The sequence below is a fragment of the Dendrobates tinctorius genome, unplaced genomic scaffold, assembly GCF_039654945.1.
Source record: "Dendrobates tinctorius isolate UK_male_01 unplaced genomic scaffold, ASM3965494v1 ptg000383l, whole genome shotgun sequence".
Classification (NCBI taxonomy): Eukaryota; Metazoa; Chordata; class Amphibia; order Anura; family Dendrobatidae; genus Dendrobates; species Dendrobates tinctorius.
In genome coordinates, this window is record NW_027362049.1 from 72,878 (window position 1) to 89,756 (window position 16,879).

The window sequence follows — 16,879 nt, forward strand, 5'->3', positions numbered from 1 at the left end:
CATACTCTTCACCTTCTTTTTTACTTCTCCCACACTTTCTCCTTCATGATCCTCAGCAGCAGCAGCATCTTTTTCATCAACTTCTTCTTCACCTTATTCATCTTCTTCTTCACCTTCTTCCTATTATTCTTTTTTTTAACATTCTTCATATTCTTCTTATTCAACTATTATTCTTCTTCATATTCTACTTCTTCATCTTCTTCCTATTCTTCTTCTTCATCATATTCTTATTTGAGACAGGCATTCCTGTAGTTGTTATCTATAAAAGTTTGAAGATTACACCTTCCGTTCTGCCTGTCACAAAAGATTTACATCAGGATTTGTCGGCGTTCAGTTTGGCCTGCAGCAGCAGGCATTTTCCAGGGGCACCACGAGGAGGAACGGACTCACCCCCATACACTGCTTAGTCTTCTTCTGCTTATAATTTAGATAATATCTTTTGCTCTGATTTTTAGTCTTATGCTTAATGTTCTTCTGCTTTTTGTTCTTCTGCTTTTTGTTCTTCTGCTTCTTGGTCTTCTGTCTCTTGTTGTTCTGTATCTTGGTTGTTGTCTTCATGTTCTTTGTCCTCTTGGTCATCTTCTTCAGGGTCATCTTTTTGGTCTTCTTTGGGGTGGTCTTCAGGGTCGTCATCTTCAGGGTCGTCGTCTTTGGGGTCATCTTCTTCGGGGTGGTCTTCAGGGTCGTCGTCAGGGAGATCCAGAGTGATTACCAAAAACCATTTCAAAAAGCTTGAACTGCAAAATGTAGCAGAAGGTACAAGAAGGCTGAGGAACTGCCAAGAACCAGCTGATGGTACTGGAACCCGAATGGGTAGCAGAAGGAACAAGAGCCAATGGCACTACCGAGGACCAGCTGATGGTACTGGAACCCAATTACTAAGCAGGAGGTACCTGTTCTAGAAAGCACTACCAAGGACCAGCAGACGTTGCTGGAACTCGGATAACGAAAAGGAGGCACCTAAGCCAAAGGCACTGCCGAGAACCAGCTGACGGTACTGGAACCCGGATGGGTAGCAGAAGCTACAAGAGCCAATGGAACAGCCGAGGACCAGCTGATGGTGCTGGAACCCAGAGGGGCAGCAGAAGGAACAAGAGCCAATGGCACTACCGAGGACCAGCTGATGGTACTGGAACCCGGTTACTAAGCAGGAGGTACCTGTGCCAGAAAGCACTACTAAGGACCAGCAGACGTTGCTGGCACTCAGATACCGAGAAGGAGGCACCTAAGCCAAAGGCACTGCCGAGAACCAGCTGATGGTACTGGAACCCAGATGGGTAGCAGAAGGTACCCATGAAAAACAAAGTTGCAAGGCCGCGAGCCGGCCGCAATTACAGAAACCCACAGTCCTACAGGGGGTGCTTGTCCTATTGGCACTACGGAACCAGGCTTTATTGCCAGATCCCGCAGCCCACATAGGAAGCACCTAAACTGCAGGCACCATAGAGTCGGCTAACCCGACCGCAACACGACAGGACAATGTATTGGTGGCAAAGTGACGTTGACACTACCCGGAAACAGCTGGCGTGCTAGAACCAGGCTGGGCAGGAGGGAGTACCCGTGCCAAAGACACTGCCGAGAACCAGCTGACGGTGCTGGAACCCGGATGGGTAGCAGAAGCTACAAGAGCCAATGGAACTACCGAGGACCAGCTGACGGTGCTGGAACCCGGAGGGGCAGCAGAAGGAACAAGAGCCAATGGCACTACCGAGGACCAGCTGATGGTACTGGAACCCGGTTACTAAGCAGGAGGTACCTGTGCCAGAAAGCACTACCAAGGACCACCAGACGTTGCTGGCACTCAGATACCGAGAAGGAGGCACTTAAGCCAAAGGCACTGCCGAGAACCAGCTGACGGTACTGGAACCCGGATGGGTAGCAGAAGCTACAAGTGCCAATGGAACAACCGAGGACCAGCTGACGGTGCTGGAACCCGGAGGGGCAGCAGAAGGAACTAGAGCCAATGGCACTACCGAGGACCAGCTGATGGTACTGGAACCCGGTTACTAAGCAGGAGGTACCTGTGCCAAAAAGCACTACCAAGGACCAGCAGACGTTGCTGGCACTCAGATACCGAGAAGGAGGCACTTAAGCCAAAGGCACTGCCGAGAACCAGCTGACGGTACTGGAACCCGGATGGGTAGCAGAAGCTACAAGAGCCAATGGAACAACCGAGGACCAGCTGACGGTGCTGGAACCCAGAGGGGCAGCAGAAGGAACTAGAGCCAATGGCACTACCGAGGACCAGCTGATGGTACTGGAACCCAGTTACTAAGCAGGAGGTACCTGTGCCAGAAAGCACTACCAAGGACCAGCAGACGTTGCTGGCACTCGGATACCGTGAAGGAGGCACCTAATCCAAAGGCACTGCCGAGAACCAGCTGACGGTACTGGAACCCGGATGGGTAGCAGAAGGTACCCATGAAAACCAAAAAAATTAAGCACAGAATAACAAATGTGCAAAAATACCCTGCAGTAAAAAATATGACAATAATCAGCAAGTGCTGGTAAAAAGATGACAACAAATACAGGGTATTTAGTCGATACGTTTTTTTGTAAAAAAGTGTATACCAAGCCACTCCATCTCGTCAAGGTAACTCTTAATGGAGCAGTCCCTATCTAATGAATTTAAAGCCTGAATATATGAATAGTGTCTAAATGAACAGGATTAAGACAGGCGCTTCCTAGTATGGGCACGTGGTATAAGACAGCTCATTATGTGCATGTCACACAAGAGAGGGGTGGGGTCTCTCAAACCATGCAAAAGCAAGGAAAAAAATGGATTAAAAACACATGTGACATGCACAAATGTGAACAAGTCGGTCGGACAGTGTTCACACCATCCACTGACTGAAACACAAAAAGAAAGCACAGAATAACAAATATGCAAAAATACCCTGCAGTAAAAAATATGACAATAATCAGCAAGTGCTGGTAAAAAGATGACAACAAATACAGGGTATTTAGTCGATACATTTTTTTTGCAAAAAAAGTGTATACCAAGCCACTCCACCTCGTCAAGGTAACCCTTAATGGAGCAGTCCCTATCTAATGTATTTAAAACCTGAACATATGAACAGTGTCTAAATGAACAGGATTAAGACAGGCGCTTCCTAGTATGGGCACGTGGTGTAAGACAGCTCTTTATGTGCATGTCACATAAGAGAGGGGTGGGGTCTCTCTAACCATGCAAAAGCAAGGAAAAAAATGGATTAAAAACCAGGCTGGACAGGAGGAAGTACCCATGCCAAAGACACTGCCGGGAGCCAGCTGGCGGTGCTGGAACCCAGGGTAAATACTACAAGCAGAGTGGAGGCAGAGGCCTAATTGGAGCAAGTTTAAAATCTGTAGTTGTGTGAGTGTGGACAGAGCAGGAGAAATTGCCGGACACACAGCTGGGGTTCAGCTGACATTACTGAACCCCAATAACACTGGAGCATATGTTGACTGTGCAGACTGCACTTCTAAGCAGCAACTGGTGGTGTTAGAGCCCAGGGTCAATAGTGCAATCAGTAGTAGTGTGAATGTGGACAGAGCAGGAGACATTGCCGGACACACAGCTGGGGATCAGCTGACATTAATGAACCCCAATAACACTGGAGTATATGTTGACTGTGCAGACGGCACTTCTGAGCAGCAACTGGTGGTGTTGGTGCCCAGGGTCAATAGTACAAACAGAGTGGAGGCAGAGGCCTAATTGGAGTAAGTTTAAAATCTGTAGTTGTGTGATGAGTGTGGACAGAGCAGGAGAAATTGCCGGACACACAGCTGGGGATCAGCTGACATTACTGAACCCCAATAACACTGGAGCATATGTTGACTGTGCAGATGGCACTTCTGAGCAGCAACTGGTGGTGTTGGAGCCCAGGGTCAACAGTACAAGTTTAAAATCAGTAGTAGTGTGAATGTGGACAGAGCAGGAGACATTGCCGGACACACAGCAGGGGAGCAGCTGACGTTACTGAACCCCACTAACACAGTAGCTAGTGTTTTTCTCTGTGCAGACGGCACTTCTGAGCAGCAACTGGCGGTGTTGGAGCCCAGGGTCAATCAGGGTGTAGGCTGAGGGCTAATTGGAGCAAGTTTAATATCTGATGTAGTGTGAATGTGGAGGGAGCAGGAGACATTGCCGGACACACGGCAGGGGAGCAGCTGGCGTTACTGAACCCCACTAACACAGGAGCTAGTGTTTTTCTGTGCAGATGGCACTTCTGAGCAGCAACTGGCGGTGTTGGAGCCCAGGGTCAATCAGGGTGTAGGCTGAGGGCTAATTGGAGCAAGTTTAATATCTGATGTAGTGTGAATGTGGAGGGAGCAGGAGACATTGCCGGACACACGGCAGGGGAGCAGCTGGCATTACTGAACCCCACTAACACAGGAACAAGTGTTTTTCTCTGTGCAGACGGCACTTCTGAGCAGCAACTGGCGGTGTTCGAGCCCAAAGTCAATCAGGGTGTAGACTGAGGCCTAATTGGAGCAAGTTTAATATCTGATGTAGTGTGAATGTGGAGGGAGCAGGAGACATTGCCGGACAAACAACAGGGGAGCAGCTGGCGTTACTGAACCCCACTAACACAGGAGCTAGTGTTTTTCTGTGCAGATGGCACTTCTGAGCAGCAACTGGCGGTGTTGGAGCCCAGGGATTACAGTTCAGGTGGTAGAAACATGAACACAACAGGAGACCTGGATACTGTTGCCAACCAATTATTTAATCTGGACTGGCAAATTCCGGCGAGATCCAGGCCTTGTTCATTTTCAGAAAAGTAAGCCGGTCAACGTTATTGGAGGATAGTCGCATGAGACGGTCTGTTAGTACACCACCTGCGGCACTAAAGACGCGTTCCGATAATACACTAGCAGCAGGGCAAGCCAGCACCTCCAATGCATAATGGCTAAGCTCTGGCCATGTATCCAGCTTAGAGACCCAAAACTTGAAGGGGGAAGAGCCATCTGGGAGTACACTGAGAGGGTAAGACATGTAGTCTGTCACCATCTGACGGAAACATTGCCTCCTGCTGACTGGAGCCGTCTGTGATGGTGTAGACATTTGTGGCGGGGACACAAAACTTTGCCACATTTGGGCCATACTGGTCTTGCCTTGTGCTGAGGCGCTGCTTCTGCTCCCTCTTTGTGCAGAGCTTCCTCCACTGCCTCGACGCACAGAGCTGCTTTGTAAAGCACTAGCAGCACTGCTCTCGGGTGGAATGGAGAACATGATGGAATGCACCAGTGTGTCTTGGTACTCCCGCATTTTACGCTCCCAGTTCAACGGTGTTATGAGGCTTTGTAAGTTGTCTTGGTAGCGAGGATCTAGGAGGGTGTACACCCAATAATCAGCCGTGTTGAGAATGTGGGCGATGCGGCGGTCGTTTCTCAGGCACTGCAGCATGAAATCAACCATGTGCTGCAGACTTCCAACTGGCCCAGAAACGCTGTCCCCTGATTGAGGCGTCATCTCTGCCTGCTCTGCATCACCCCACCCTCGCTCTACATACTGACTACTAGAGCACTGTGTACCTCCCTCCTCTGGAGAGATGTCTTCCTCCTTCATTGACTCCTCCTCATCCTCCTCACAAAGTGTCCCCTGCCTTTGTGAGGAACCACGTTGCGCAGACTGTCCAGAAGCAGATGGCATTTGCGACTCCTCATCCTCCACCTCTTCCAAAACCTCCTCCCTTAGTGTTTGCAGTGTTTTTTGAAGCAGGCAGATAAGGGGTACAGTCATGCTGACTACTGCATCATCTGCACTCACCATCCACGTGGAATCATTGAAGGCACGCAAAACGTGGCAGATGTCCTTCATAGAGGCCCACTCAGTGGTGGTGAAGTGTGAACGGCGTGCAGTGCGACTTGTTTGCGCCTGATGCAGCTGGTACTCCATTACTGCTGCCTGCTGCTCACACAACCGCTCCAACATAGGTAACGTTGAATTCCACCTGGTGGGTAGGTCACATATGATGCGATGTTCCGGAAGGCGGAATCGGTGCTGCAATGCGCGATCTTGCCATGCTAGAACACCGCAAGTGAGCGCACTCTATGCGGACCTTGTGCAGCAGTGCATCAAGATCCGGATAGTCCCTCAAAAAACTCTGCACGACCAAGTTGAGCACATGTGCCAGACATGGGATGTGAGTGAGGTTGCCTAGGCCCAGAGCTACCACCAGATTTCGGCCATTGTCACATACTACCAAGCCTGGCTGGAGATTCGCTGGCACAAACCACACGTCGCTCTCCTGCTAGATGGCATTCCAGAGCTCCTGCGCTGTGTGGCTTCGATTCCCCAAAGAAATTAATTTCAGTACGGCCTGTTGACGTTTGGCCACGGCTGTGCTCATATCGGTCATAACAGGTAAGCGTTCACGGGTCCATGTGGAGGTAGACCGTGACGGCTCCTGCAGCGCTGATTCAGAGGAACTGGAGTATGAGGAGGAATCAATGTGTACAGACTGGATTCCTGCAATCTTTGGAGTTGGCAGAACACGTACAGCGCCACTCTCAAGATCTGTACCCGGCTCCACAACATTTACCCAATGGGCAGTGAGGGAAAGGTATCGTCCCTGTCCATGGTTACTGGTCCACGCATCAGTGGTCAGGTGGACCTTGCTACTGACGGCGTTTAGTAGCACATGTTTAATTTTTCCCTCCACATGCTTTTGCAGGGCAGGGACGGCTTGCCTGCTGAAATAAAAGTGGCTGGGCACGTTGTATTGTGGGACTGCCAATACCACGAAGTTACGGAAGGTGTCAGTCTCCACCAGCCTGAATGAGAGCATTTTAAGGGACAGTAGTTTTGCAATGCCAGCATTCAGAGCCTGTGCTCGGGGATGGTTTGCCGAGTATGGCCGCCTTTTCTCCCATGCCTGTGCTACTGATGGCTGTAGAGTGGCCTGGTAGTGTGAGGATGACAGGGAACGTGGTGCTGTGGGTGGAATTACACTGTGTCTCTGTACAACTGTGCCAGAGGTTCTTCCATGGTGATCCTGCGAGTGAGAAAGCCGAACCAGCTGTGTGTGAGCTGGAGGAAGAGGCTACAACATGAGCTGAAGAGGTGGTAGGTGGTGCTGTAGGTTGGCCTACGTCTTCAGTGTGTCTTTGTAACTCCACCACGTGCTTGGGCCGCACATGTTTCCACATATTTGTGTTATTGAGGTTGCTGACACTTTTCCCTCTTTTGACTTTCTGATTACACAGCTTGCATTTGACAAAACAAATGTGATCTGCAACTGTGTCAAAAAAGAACCACGCACTGCAAGTCCTGGGAGCGCCCGTTTTGGGTTTTGGAAGAGGAATGCTCCTAATGGGTGCCGAAGTGGAGGCTACAGGCAACCGAGTCTGCCCCCTCCCTCTCCCTCCTGTTTTGGCCGTTCGGGGAATCTCTTCCTCAGAGCTGCTCCCACCACCTTCCTGTTCCTCACGCCATGATGGGTCAAGGACCTCATCATCTACATTACCCTCTTCAAACACCTGCTTCTCCTGGGTAGTCTCGCCAGCACAGTACGCACCAGAAAGTGGCACCTGAGTCTCATCATCAGATGCGTACTGAGGTGTGCTGACCATAGGCACTGGCCCACCCGCCTCTTCAGATTCAGAGAGACAAAGCTGTTGCGCATCACTGCATACTACCTCTTCTTCACATTCTAGAATGCTGCTTGGCTGGCCCCCTCTTTCCAAGCCAAGAGATTCAGAGAACAGAAGTAGAGATGGCTCCTGTCCAGGGCTCTCTGACTGCCTGGGCAATTTGGCAGGTGGTGAAGAGACAGATGGTTGCTCTTCAGTGCTCTGGACCTGAGAGGATGTGGAACTAATTGAAGTCGATGCGTTAGCTGCCATCCATCCGACAACAGCTTCAATTTGTTCCTCCCGCAGCATTGGGGTATGGTGAGCTCCCACAAAGCTGCGCATAAAGGACTGTTCCCTGGTAAAACTGGGGGATGCTGAGTCACTGGTGCCTGCAGCAGGCACAGAATCCCCAGGTCCTCTCCCTGCTGAAACTCCACGCCCACGAGCATGTGCCTTACTCCCTGCCTTCTTCATCTTGGTAGACTGATAAAGATGGGCAGAAAAGTACTAAGGGCTTAGTGTGCTTATTCCTAAACAGCTGCTAACAGGTATAAGAAACACTAATTTTATAAAGTGTGGACTACACTTTAATATAAGCTAATGTGGCCTACACAACTGTAAAGTGGAGTGTTTGGTGAACTTTATTCACGTGTTTTATTTCACAAAAAAAAAGCATGAGGCCAAAGATGTAAAAGTGATAGTATCACAAACATTTTGTAGCTATTACAATGCAGGAAGGTAATCTACAATGCAATAGATGAGGCTCCAAAAAATAGGCTAATACTAATCTAGCTGGGGCTGCAAGGCACAAGCCAGCAGAAAGGCTCCTCTATCTACTCCTATATAGTGTTTGCAACCAATCTCGCTGGATACGGATGGAAGCACACTAATAGGAGAAATTCAGGAAAAATAAGCAGCACTACAACAAAAAAGGACAATGTATGAGGCAGTGACGCACACTGAGTGGACTACAACCAGAGGTGACTGCAGAACACACTAAAGCGTGAGCTGTAGTCACACACAGAGACCTCACAGACAACCGTGAACAGTGCAGAGTACTGTGCACTAGCACTGAAAGGCTGCAGAAAGGCTCCGCTATCTACTCCTATATAGTGTTTGCAACCAATGTAGATGGATACGGATGGAAGCACACTAATAGGAGAAATCAGGAAAAATGAGCAGCTATAAAACAAAAAAAAGGACTATGTATGAGGCAGTGACGGACGCTGAGTGGACTACAACCAGAGGTGGCTGCAGAACACACTACAGCGTGAGCTGCACTCACACACACAGACCTTGCAGACAACTGTGAACAGCGCTGCAAGGCAAAAGAAAGCTTCACACAGCGGTTGCTAAAGTAGCTTGGGTAAAGCACAATATAGAAAATCGCTATCTCTAACTGTCCCTCAAAGTCAGAACAGCAGCGTCCTGTCCTTAACTGAATTCACAGCATAGTGAACCCAAAATGGCGGTGGCGGCTTTTATAGTGCATCATGACATCATTTCAGCAGCCAATCACAGCCATGCCATTTGTTAACATGCCTACATGCCTAACAGGATGTGCCCACACTTCTTAGGATTCCTCATTAGCTGAATCAAATCAAACTGGCTCATAGCATTATGGGAACTTCCGATTCCGGTATTCGATATGCAAAAAGTATCGGAACTCAGTATCGGAATTCCGATACCGCGAATATCGGCCGATACCCGATATTTGCAGTATCGGAATGCTCAACACTAATCATGATGTTTTGACCTTCCGTGTGCTTGCTCTGAACCCTCCTCATCAAAACCGAAAGTCTCAGCGTGAAACGCTCTGGAATTTTGATGTGAGCGCTTGTGATTGAAGTTGTGACGAGGACCAGACTGGTGACAGTGAGGAGCAGCAGGATAAGAAAGGTGAGCGGTGAGCATAATGATTTTTTTTCGATTTTCTACATCTTATGTTTATTATGCTTTGGGGTCTGGAGAGACCCAAGAGCATAATAAGGGACATTAAATTTACAGAGAATAACTTATACACACATTACACATAAGTATAAGTACTCACATCAAGTGTACACACGTACACAATAAACACATATAGCCAATAAATATACACTCTTTACAGGTAAGTAATATTACTTTATGGCTGAGTTGCTGAGTGCAGTGGAAAAGGCTGCACTCAGTGTAGGTGATGCCTGTGGATATACTCCTACTCTCTGGAAGAGGAACAATAGATGTAATTGCTAACATTAGATGGAAAATGGAAAAGATCAACTAATACAACAAGGAGATCTACTTTTCCATGATTGACTATAGCAAAGCCTTTGACTGTGTCAAAACTTTGGAATACCATGAAGGATATGGGTGTTCCAAACCAACTGATCAGTCTCATTATTTATTTATTTTACTTGCTTATATAGCGCCATTAATTCCACAGCGCTTTACAGACATTATTGGCACTGACCCCATTGGGGCTCACAATCTAGAATCCTTATCTGTATGTCTTGTGTGGGAGGAAACCCACACAAGTACAAACCACAGTGATATGTGTTGGGTCTGCACCCTGCCTCACCCTGTCTCATTGATCCCGGTGTAACAGGACAGATTACCCCCCCAGAATATACCCAGGGTTGAAATGGCCTAGGTTAGATTATACCCCGGGTATATTCTGGACTAAGCTAATTTATACTCTGGGGTATAGTTTGGCCTAGGCCAGAATATACCCGGGGTATAATCTGGCCTAGGCCACTTTAGTCACGGGTATATTCTGGGCGGGGGTGGGTTAATCTGGCCTGTTACACCTGGTACTTACCATCTCTCCAGTGTTCTTCCCTCCACTAGCTGTCAGAAGGTATACTTTCTCCATTTCCTTCTGTGATCGAACCCTGTTTTTACTCCATATGCAACTTTGCAGGCCATTTGGTAAATTCAAAAAGGTTCATTTTTTTTTCTCATTAATGTACACTCTGCACCTCATCTTGACTGAAAAAAACAGAAATATAGAAATTTTTGCAAATTTATTAAAAAAAGAAAAACCTTAAATATTACATGGTCATAAGTATTCAGACCCTTTGCTCAGACACTCATATTTAAATCACATGCTGTCCATTTCCTTGTGACCCTCCTTGAGAAGGACCAACTGGTGGAGGGCTGTAGTGATAGTTGACTTTGTGAGTGTCTGAGCAAAGGGTCTGAATACTTATGACCATGTGATATTTCAGTTTTTCTTTTTTAATACATTTGCAAAAATTTCTACATTTCTGTTTTTCAGTCAAGATGGGGTGCAGAGTGTATATTAATGAGAAAAAAATGAATTTTTTTGAATTTACCAAATGGCTGCAATGAAACAAAGAGTGAAAAATGTAAAGGGGTCTGAATACTTTCCGTACCCACTATATTATCAAAAATTGTTTACTGGATCTTAGACTATGTTACATCATTTGTGATTTATCACATGAATATATATGTATCTCTTTGCCCTGGTTACTTTGTTCCCATACTTTAATATGCTCTGTATCTTTTGTCAGGATCATGGATACCAAATTATATAGCACCCTGTGGATATTTTACAGGTCAGGTTATATACCTCAGATGGTGATGGCAGAGTGTTTCCTTTTAAATGTTTTTAAAGTTGTCCATGTTGTTTTCTAATAAATATTGATATCTTTTTCCATGATTCTTGTGTGCACATTATTAAGTAGTTCTTTTTCTACTTTTGACACAGATACCATGACCGTAGCACATGTATCAAGCTCCAGCCGGCAACCCATCTCCAATCTCCATAGGCCATCCATACAGGGGCACCAGGACCTCACCAACAGATCCTCGCCCCTCTGCGACACTGCACCAACTGCCTAACTAAACATGTGGCTTATTGTTCTCCCTCTCCTGGGATCAGCCCCCTGGATGGGCAGAAGTGTTCACACCCTTCCCCTTATACATTTGCTTTTAGCTCAAAGAGTAAAGAACGTTCCAAAATCCCCTCCTCCAACCTGCCTGCAGGGTTGTGTATTAATGATGGCGCGCCCCACAGTGCCGTGGGGTACTTGATACCGAGACGGTCCTTCAGGGAATGCCCTGGGCGTCCATTAAAATAAATGAGGAGGAAAGTTTATAGGGTATTAATTTGTAACACCACCCGGGGTGTTCGGCAATAAGGAGATGTTTGACGCTGTCTAAGGAAAGCGCTGGGGCCATTGGTGATGCAGATTTGTTACAGCTCTCCATGGGTAGAGCTAGGCCCCTGGGCAGTTATAGTTCTTATAAGGGATAGTGATGTTAGGGTGCAGGACTGTGGGAATAATGAATAACTGCAGACACATGAACTGTAGTTTCCTTTACCTTTACTTGATGGTTTGGAATGCAGACCGGAGCACTGCTAACAGATGGAAATGAAGTTCCAGACAGCCTGGAAGCAATCTAGGGTCCCCTAAGCCCCCTTGCTGCGCTGTTCTCTGAGGCCCTTGCTGCTTACAGCAAGGCTTGAGCCTCTGGTCCTTATGGTCCCTGTACTTGCCCTTATGGCAGGCAGCTTGAGCCTATTGCAGGTGTCGCTCTGATATGCTGCTGTGCCCCGAGTGTCTGATGGGCCAGGGGACCTGCAGTTCCCTGCCCTCCGGAATTAGCTGCTGGGACTGTTGTACCCGTGCAGCCATGGACTCCGGCATCTGGTTCTAGCGCTCTGTCCTGGGGTGAGCTTGGTCACAGCTCCACTCCCCAGCGTTTCCTAGACTTTTCTCTTCCTCTATAACTCTTCTCTGACTCAGACTACAACTCTAGTCTGGGGACGAGCTCCTCACTCTTCCAGTCCCCACCACTGACTGCCTAACCCCACCTCCAGGCCAGAACTAATAGGGAAGCTCCCCTAAAACCGGGTAGTGAGCTCCCCCTTCTGATCTGGAGCCAGGAAAAGTGTTGAATGCTGATGTTACCTGACCAGGGAACTCCTCCTTGTTTCCAAACATGACATCACCCCCTGTGAGGGAGGCAATGCCACAGTGGCAACCGGACTCCTGGGGTGCCACATTGATGCCCCATACAGAGAGGAACAAAGACACACATGCCCTTACCAGATGCAGGACAGAAATGCTAATTTAGGCCTTATGTATACATGAAATCCAGAACGCATGTCTTCCTCTGCTTACTGTAACTGAATTGAAACATTGATTCTTGAGGCTGACACTTTCGAGGAAAGATTTGTGCACCTTAAACTGGCAAGCAAGCAAATCTCTAATAAACAAAGCAATGAGATCTACGTACTGATGTTCCGTCCTGGAAAAAGTCCATGGCCTGCTCCTCACAAATCTTAAATATGTAGATGATACAACATTGATAGCAAGAACCATAGATGGAATGAAGGACTTATTATGGAGTGTCAAGATAAGAACTCGAACATGGGACTACTCAATACAAAGAAGACAAGGATATTGACTACTTCCAGGTAACATATGAGATGGATGGTGACGAACTGAAATTTGTAAACTACTTCAGCCTACTCAGATCAATGATCAGTTAAGATGCAGGGTTGACACCGGAAGTCAATGGAAGAATAGCTATGGACAAATCAACAATGAAGTCACTGGACAAGGTCTTCAAATTAAGAAACATTTCACTGGCGACTAAGACATGGCTTGTACATAGTCTGGACTTTTCTGTAGTAGCATATGGATACAAAACTTGAACGATAGAGAAACAAGACAGCAGAAAAATCAGTGCCTTCGAAATGTGGTGCTGGAGAAGGATGTTATCAATACCATGGATGTCAATGACAAACAAATCAATTTTGTCACAAATAAAGACAAACATATCACTCGACTCAAGGGTCACCAAGCTATGACTTGCCTACTTTGGACATGTCATATGAGAGAGCAATCACTGGAGAAGGGCATCATGTTCGGAAGAATAGAAGAAACAAGGCGAAGAGGAAGACTAGCAAGCCAATGGTTTGATACAATCTAGATAATGGCAGAGAAGACCCTGGTGGATCTATCAAGACTTGCACAAAATCGATCTTCCTACATAGCATTCATCCGTCAAGTCATCATGGCTTAAGATCAACGTGAAGGCCGTTAATAATAAAAATTATTATTATTATAGCACTGCATAACTCAAAGTAGACACCAGTACTTCCTTAAATAACTCTTCAGACTTCAGCTGATGTGTCTCTGCTCCAAATATACAGAATTAGGGGGGAGGGCCCACCAAAGGTTTGTCCGGTGCTCTGATGAGTCAGTCCAGCTATGGGACCCCTAATCATCGCAATGTGTTGCTGGGACCTAAAAGGCTTAGGCTGGATGCACATTAGCGTTTTTTTGCGCATCGTGCGTGTCCATACACATGCGCCATGCGTACCTATGTTTAACATGGCGTGCGCATGGTCTTGGGTTTGCACACGTTCGTATGCGTTTTCATGCGCATGAGTTTTTTCAAGGTGTGCGTCTAGGTGCGCCAGACGCAACCTGTTGCGTACGGAATGCGACAAAATAACGCATTACGGTCTATGGGAACGCAGGCGTGTGTATGGACATTCGTTCATCTGCGTTTTCATGCGCATGCGTTTTTGGCCTAAAAATGTGTAGACATTGGTTTTAACCCCTAGAGAACGAATGCGCATAAAAACGTAAACGCATGCAAAAACGCATGATGCATTTTTGCATGCGTTTCTATTGCGCACGCTGCGCAAAAAATGCTAATGTGAAATTAGCCTTAGGTGTAATGAGCAGCAAGTGTTCAATTTTTCTGTAGCATGTCGGCGGGAGAAACGTACTCTTAGACATTTTCCACTACAATCAAAAGGTGCCCATTTAAGGATTTGTGTAGTCTTCAGAGTAAAAGCTTTTTATTGTAACTACTGTTATAAATAAGGGCCTTGAGCATAGGTGACCCCATTACTAATTCCAGTTTTTCTAATATGGCATTTTAAAAATAATAGGGATTTCTCTGTTAAGGTTTACAATAACATTGTATGTTCATTTTGCAATCTAATGCTCCCGGGATATCTTAGAGTCTCTGCCTGATTTTCTGATCTGCCAAGATCATGCTGTGAATAGTTTCTACATTTTCATGCACAGTGATCACAAGTAGACTTTCTGGATGATCTTCAGCTTTAGTGCTGAAATGTCTTGTCTTAAATTCAACAACCCAGTCTGTGACTGTCATGTAGAAATGACCTTTTAACACCTAATGTACTGATATGACAGGACTGCACCGTTTTGTCTTTAAATCTTCATCAAAGAGCTGCTGTCCTCAGTCCAGATCCAAAAAGAAAAAGCCATAACTAATTTTTATAGAAAATGTGCACCATAGCCTAAGCTAACCCTCTATCTAAACACCCTCACTAAGGCAGATTATTAGTATCCCTGCAAGTCCTGCTAGCCCTTACTAGGTTCGTTAGTATGAACCTAATATAACTACCGTATGTGATGTGATGCTACCGACCCAAAATATGAATACCGAGTATAGTTGTGACTATATCTTGCCTAAATCACTGCATGTACATTTGATATTACAGGCGCATTCAGCATACCTCCCAACCGTCCCGGATCCAGAGGACAGTCCCGATTTTGAGAGTTGTCCCACTGTCTCGGCTGAGATGCAACTTTTCCTGTGCTGCACTGAAAATGTGCCGGCCACTACCCCTCTTCATGCTGGCTGGCTACACATGGCGTTGTGCTCTCTGGGATACTGCCCTAACACCCTGCTGTGGCCCCGCCCACATATTTAGAGGCAGGAGCCAGACCGGTCCCAGCTGCCATTGGAGGGAGGATAAACAGGAAGCAAGTGCATAATAGGAGCCATGTATGTGGGAAGGAGCCGCCGGATCCATCAGTGTCCTCGGGCGCACGTAAAGATGTGCGGTAAGTGTGTGACTGACACCGAGTGCCACAGGGGACTGCACTGCTATGTGCTGAGCTCTGCCCGGGCCAGCCTGCTGCCAGACGACTGTGCGCACACAGCTCTGCTGCCAGATGACTGCGTGCACACAGCTCTGCTGCCAGAAAACTGCACGTACACAGCTCTGCCGCCAGACGACTGCGCGCACACAGCTGTGTCGCCAGACAACTACGCGCGCACAGCTCTGCCACCAGATGACTGCGCGCACACAGCTCTGCCACCAGATGACTGCGCGCACACAACTCTGCCGCCAGATGACTGGGTGCACACAGCTCTGCCGCCAGATGACTGCGCTGTCACGGGGCAGTTGCGGGGAAACAGGAGACGTGGAACCAGGGCCCCTGAACTGCCCCTCAGGCTAAAGGGGGTGCCCTAACTCTCCTTAACTTGGGTGTACACTTGATGGTAGTGAGGCCCAATTCCTCGACCTGTCCCTATCTCCTGATTAGCCCTGAGCTAAACACCCATCCCCCTCCCCAGGAGGTGAGACAGGGTATAAAGTGAACTGTACAAATAACACGAAAGGAAATAAAAAACAGACACCACGGGGTTAAAGCAACTAAAAACCAAAACTTAGCTTTATCTGCTGCCAATGCTCCCAGCAGCAGAGTAAGGCACCCGATCAGCATCCAGCAGCATCACCACTGCTTCAGATAAGCTGAACCCCCTCTGCACCATGTAGGTCTAGTCTTCATCAAGGTTGGTTAACAAATGACCTGTATTACCAACAGTGATCTGCAGCACCAGGTGGCCTTATAAAGGGAAGTGGGAGTAGTCACCACTGGCTGACAAACTAAACATGTAGTATTATCAGCAGCTGCTAGATCTCAAATCTTGTGGGGAGCACCTGGCTGTGGCCAGTGGATAGTGAAATGATGTTCTTTTCACTTCTCGGTTATGAATCTCAGCACAGCCTCCCACTGCCTAGAACGATTGACCCATGCTGTTCCTTGCAGCCCAGAGCTCCTGAACTTGACCTTGACATTGCACTTCTTTAACCACACATTATCAGGAAGTGCCCCCCTTTTATCAACACTAGTTCCCACCCATGGGGCTAGTTCTATGATTAAGTATTTCCCATCCCATAAACTAAACCTGTTGTGCTTATGTCCTGTACTGTTGTTAAACCACTTACTATACAAACTGTACATATGCTATCTCAATGGTAATCCGATCTGCACTATACACTACTCGCATTTCACATTAACACTATTACCATAACACATTATACTGTATAAGTTGCACATCACAATTAAGGGGGTTTTACACATAGCAATATCGCTAACAATATCGCTAAAACGTCACTGGTTTTGTGACGTTATAGCGATATTGCTAGCGACATTGCTATGTCTGATACTTACCTCCGACAGGCTCCCCCGCTGTCCATCGCTGATCACGCGAGATCGGGCGGCTCCATTTCTCGTCGTCTGCTTCCTGCTGG